Genomic DNA, 6,000 nt, shown 5'->3' with positions numbered 1-6,000 from the left:
GTTGTGACCCGTTGTAGTCTCTCCTTTAACTAGTTCCTTATCCACCTTTCAATTTTCATATTGATCCCCATCTTTTCCAATTTAACTAATAATTCCCCATGTGGAACCGTATCAGATGCCTTACTGAAATTGAGGTAAATTAGATCCATTGTGTTTCCTTTGTCTAAAAAATCTGTTACCTTCTCAAAGAAGGAGATCAGGTTGGTTTGGCATGATCTACCTTTTGTAAAACCATGTTGTATTTTGTCCCAATTACCATTGACCTCAATGTCTTTAACTACTTTCTCCTTCAAATTTTTTTCCAAGACCTTGCATACTACAGATGTCAAACTAACAGGCTTCTAGTTACCCGGATCACTTTTTTTCCTTTCTTAAAAATAGGAACTATGTTAGCAATTCTCCAGTCATATGGTACAACCCCTGAGTTTACAGAGTCATTAAAAATTCTTGCTAATAGGCTTGCAATTTCATGTGCCAGTTCCTTTAATATTCTTGGATGAAGATTATCTGGGTCCCCTGATTTAGTCCCATTAAGCTGTTCGAATTTGGCTTCTACCTCGGATGTGGTAATATCTACCTCCATATCCTCATTCCCATTTGTCATCCTACCATTATCCCTAAACTCCTCATTAAAGACTGAGGCAAAGTATTTGTTTAGATATTGGGCCATGCCTAGATTATCCTTAACCTTCACTCCATCCTCAGTGTTTAGCGGTCCCACTTCTTCTTTCTTTGTTTTCTTCTTATTTATATGGCTATAGAACCTTTTACTATTGGTTTTAATTCTCTTTGCAAGGTCCAACTATACATGGCTTTTGGCCTTTCTCACTTTATCCCTACATGTTCTGACCTCAATAAGGTAGCTTTCCTTGCTGATCCCTCCCATCTTCCACTCCCTGTATGCTTTCTGCTTTTTCTTAATCACCTCTCTGAGATGCTTGCTCATCCAGCTTGGTCTACAACTCCTGCCTCTGAATTGTTTCCCTTTCTTGGGATGCAGCCTTCTGATAGCTTCTGCAGCTTTGACTTGAAGTAATCCCAGGCCTCCTCTGCCTTTCGATCCACAAGTTCTTCAGCCCAATCCACTTCCCTAACTAATTTCCTTAATTTTTTAAAGTTAGCCCTTTTGAAATCAAAAACCCTAGTCACAGATTTATTTTTGTTTATTCTTCCGTTCAGTTTGAACTGAATTAGCTCATGATTGCTCAAACCAAGGTTGTCCCCTACAACCATTTCTTATATGAGGTCCTCAATACTCAGCAAAACCAAATGTAAATGGCATCCCCTCTTGTTGGTTCAGCAAGTACTTGGTGAAGGAATCCATCAGCTATCGCATCCAGGAAAATCTGAGCCCTATTATTATTACTAGCACTTGTCCTCCAGTCTATATCTAGGAAGTTAAAGTCTCCCATGATCACACAATTCCTATTAGTATTTACTTCATTAAAAACATTGCTCTAGCAGAGAAAGGTATAAAAACGATCCAATGGTTAGAAGTTGAAGCTAGACAAATTCAGACTGGAAATAGAGTAAATTTTTGACAGTGAGGGTAATTAACCATGGGAACAATTTACCCAGGGTTGTGGTGGATTCTCCATCACTGACAATTGTTAAATCAAGACTGGATGTTTTTCTAAAAGATCTGCTCTAGGAATTATGTGGGGACATTCTCTAGCCTGTGTCATACAGGAAGTCAGACTAGATGATCACAATGGGCCCCTCTGTTCTGGAATCTATTAATCTAAAACATTCAGGTAAGAGCCCAGGCTAACTCTAGCAGGGAAGAGATTCCCCTTTGAGTCACTTCAGCCATATCTGCACATTTCACCCACCACACCTCAGGGGGAAGGAATGCAGTCTGCTGGGGTTCTGTAAAACATTCCTCCCACAAGGGGCTGGTTCTAACACCCAGCCCTTGTTTTGCAGCTTCTGTGGGGCATTCAAACACAATTAGCTGAGCTGCCTCCTCTTAAAAATTGTCAGTCAGGGTTATTGGCCAGTAGAGAGAGGTTTGAAAAGCCTGGGAGCTCTTTGGGAACCTCCCCCCACACATGGTTTCATCATGGAAGAATTTCCTTTGTCATCGACTTGTGGATTTTAAGGTCAGAGAGGACCATTATGATTACCTAGTCTGACAGGCCTCACCCCAGGCGCAAGCTCAGTAAGGCATGGCAGAGTGGGAGCACATCTTTTAGAAAGAGATACAGCCTCCATTTAAAGATTTCCCGTGATAGAGAATCCACCACATCTCTTGGGAAGTTGTTCCAATGATTAATCACGCTCCCTGTTAACAACATGTACCTTATTTCTGGTCTGAATGTGTCTGGCTTCCACTACTTGCCACTGGTTCTTGTCAGTCTCCTTGTTTAAAGTGCCCTCTGCTCTCGGTATTCTTTTCCCCATGTAGGTCCTTTCAGACATGACTCAGAGCCTGGCTACACTGGAAACTTCAAAGCGCTGTCACAGGAGCGCTCCCGCAGCAGTGCTTTGAAGTGCGAGTGTGGTCGCGCGTGAGCACTGGGAGAGAGCTCCCCCAGCGCCCCTGGTAATCCGCCTCCACGAGGGGATCAGCTCCGAGTGCTGGGAGCGTGGCTTCCAGCGCTCGGCGCCTGTCTACGCTAGCGCTTCAAAGCCCTCAGACTTGCTGCGCTCAGGGGGATGATTTTTAGAGAGCTCTAAAATGTTAGTGTAGCCAAGCCCTAAGTCACCTCTTCAACTCCTCTTTGATAAACTGAATAAATTGAGCACATTAAGTCTCTTACTGTGAGGTGGGTTTGCCAACAATTGACAGCACAAAGGGGAAAACAGCACACACATTGAAGTAAGAAAAAAATACAAAGGCAAGTACAGCATAAAGCCAAATGCGATAGGTCAGAAAAACAACACTTCACATGTGTTCATTGCTTTATGCCGTAAGGAAAATCAGAAAAGAACCACCAATGGAAAGAGAAACAAGTAATAAGAAATGAGGAAAACGAGGGGCTATAGAGTATCAGACAGATGAAATACCATAGGCTGTAATTCTCTTAGAACATTACTTAATTCAAGAATGAGAATTTAGGACCTAACTCTAGGAAAGTATCCATATTCATGGAGTCACGTAAGTAGCGTACGCATTGAAGTAAAAGCCTCTTAACACGTGCTTACTTGCTTCCCTGAATTGGACCTAAAAAAAGGAGATTACAGCCTCAAAGGCCTTTTTCGGTTCCAAAGAGATTAGCATCGTGGAGGCAGTGGACTCGTGTGTCAAGACCACTATATTTATCAGTTGCTGCAAATTCCTTGGCCTGTATTGTTTTCTTACAATGCTTGAATGAATAACATTAGCCGGGGTAGGATTGATTCGACTGTTCGGCAGGCAAGTACCTTGGCCAGTATTTTCCTGTCCCCATATTCATCACAGAATAATTGGAAAACTGACCTGTTAATCTTTTATGCCAGGAGAGGGTTCAGAATTATTCCTAGGCCACCCCTAGCACGTGGTGTCTAGCTGAGCCTTGAATATCTCCAGTGATGGGCATTCGAGAACCGCCGCTGGCAGGTTATTCCATTTCTCTAAATGCTCTCTAAGGCCCTGGGCCAGCAGAGCTCTGAGTGAGACTCCGCCATGCTTACAAATTACGCATGTGCCATGCTGGACTGCTGCCTGCTTACACAGAACTCAAAAGGACCCTTCACCTTGACTTCAAGAGAAGCAGGAGCTTAGAGACCCTAATCGGGGGAGGGATAGCTCAGTGGTTTGAGCATTGGCCTGCTAAACCCAGGGGGGTGTCAGTTCAATCCTTGAGGGGGCCATTTAGGGATGTGGGGCAAAAAAAAATTGGGGATTGGTCCTGCTTTGAGCAGGGGGTTGGATAAGACAGGTCTCTTCCAACCCTGGTATTCTGTGATACTTCATCTCCATTTTTCCTCCTCAGTTTCAGTCCATTACTGCTTGCTCTGACCCCAATTACTACTAATGAGACTAAGTTAGCCTAGTCTCCTTTATAACTTCCCCTTACTGCCTGTATTTGCAATCATTTGTCACGTCTCCCTTGGGCTTTTTTCTGCCCTCTGCGATAAATAAGCCTAGTTTTAAATGTTCTAAGATGAGCAGAGTAATTTCCTTGCTCTTTTATTGAACTCATTTATTGGTGCTGCCTTTTTAAAAAGAAAATCCTTTTTTAAAACCTATAAAATATTTATCACAGATGCACGGCCTGCAAAACTCTTTCACAGCTGATTAAGAACCAGCTATTGTACTGAGAACCCTCAGCTTTTTAAATAGCTCTGCAAAAATGGAGAGCCTGACAAAGAATACATGTTCTGATTACTTTTCTGCACATTTTGGACCAGACGGCCTCCTCCAAATGATCACACTGCGTTGTCTTATTCCCTGCCAGAACTGTGTTCAGAGTAGAGAAGTGCAACAAGCAGGTAAGAGAAAACAGTATCCTGTTGGCTTGTCAAACGCCCTGACACATGACACATATTGAGCCCTGGTACCCTGAATTTTCCTAGTCTTTTTTATTATTCTACAAAAAGCTAATGGCTTAGCTAGTGCACTGTGTGCTACAGATAGCTACACTATGCAAAAGAAGGGGGAGAAACACATGATGCCAAATACCATGTTGGGTATAAACAATTCTTGGGTGTTTTGATGCCAGCATGGTTTCAAGAACTTTTTAATAAACTCCCTCATATACAATTTTTAATTTAATTTCTCTTGTAACAAAATGCTTTTATGACATTCACAGACAACATGGGTTTTTTCTGGCAACCGTCATGCCTTGAGGTCTTCACTGATGTCAATCAAGTCAATTTAGTCCTGTGGATAAAATTGCTACCTCATATTTCAGGGATGTCCATTCCAAATCATCTTGGTGACACATTGTTATTAAAAACTTGTTAGAGCTTTTTCTCACTCTGTTGGCAAAAAATGCATTACTACATTTTCAAAGTCTTAATTATTTATAGCATTCCAAAATCCACGGCATTCACCATGTTTAAAAGACTTTGTTGAAGCAGTACAACATGATATACAGTATTACCCACCAGAATACTGCTATCCTGCCATTTAAGAGCATGGACATGCCTGCAACATTCAGAAAGCTAAACCTGGTTTCTCCATATCCACTGGGGAATGGAGAGATACTTCTGGTGCAAGACCCTTGACCCAAGGTATTAAGCAGGGAGTGCAAGTAAGATGGAGCACGTTGGTTGTGTTTTGAAGGAAGCTGCCACTAAAGGTAGGCAGCTTCACATTGCCCACACAGCCCCAATGGCATATAGTTCAAGAAGAAGGGGTATGGCGTGCAGAAGAACGTTACTGTAATTCCTGGGGAAGGAGTTTGTGAGGAATGTTGAGACCTGATCATGTTAAACTGTTGTGTTTAACGTTTTGAATGTGGAACGTTATATTTCAGTTTGTTAACAAAAATTCTTGTTGAATCCAAGCCAGAGCATAACTTTATTATACAGGTAATGCCAGAGCTTATGCAGGGCTTGGCTAATAACAGGTGTTTGGGTTATTTGGCTAGCTTGTGGCTCTGTTTCAGGACTTCGGCTACCATTACTAACTCGGTGTACCTGTAACGTTCCTAATGTGGTGCAAGCGTTTTTGTGCGTCACAAGCCAGTGAGAGCAGGATCAAACCCGAAGTCTTATTTTAATGAACTTTTGCAAAATTTTCCATCTAAGAATGTTACCTGCTAGTTTGCTGTGGGCATTCGCTAACTGCCATACATGAACTATTGGAAGCCTCTAGCCAATTTTGTCTTTTTCAGTGGGTTGTTTCCAGTGTACTGCAGCTGCCAGACTAGAAAAGCAACAGTGGGTGAGTGATGTCAAGTGAGATCAGAGAGACTGCTAAATCCACAACCATCCTAATGAATAATTATAAGGGAATGTAACTGTTCTGAATGAAACAGAGTCAAGAATGCCACATTGGGGCATGGGCCAGAGAAAGAGTTTCTCACCACCAGAAATGATTGGTGCTGGTAAGAGTTTGTTAAAGAGCAT

The sequence above is a fragment of the Natator depressus genome, chromosome 8 (assembly GCF_965152275.1).
Source record: "Natator depressus isolate rNatDep1 chromosome 8, rNatDep2.hap1, whole genome shotgun sequence".
Classification (NCBI taxonomy): Eukaryota; Metazoa; Chordata; order Testudines; family Cheloniidae; genus Natator; species Natator depressus.
This window is presented reverse-complemented; position numbering follows the sequence as displayed.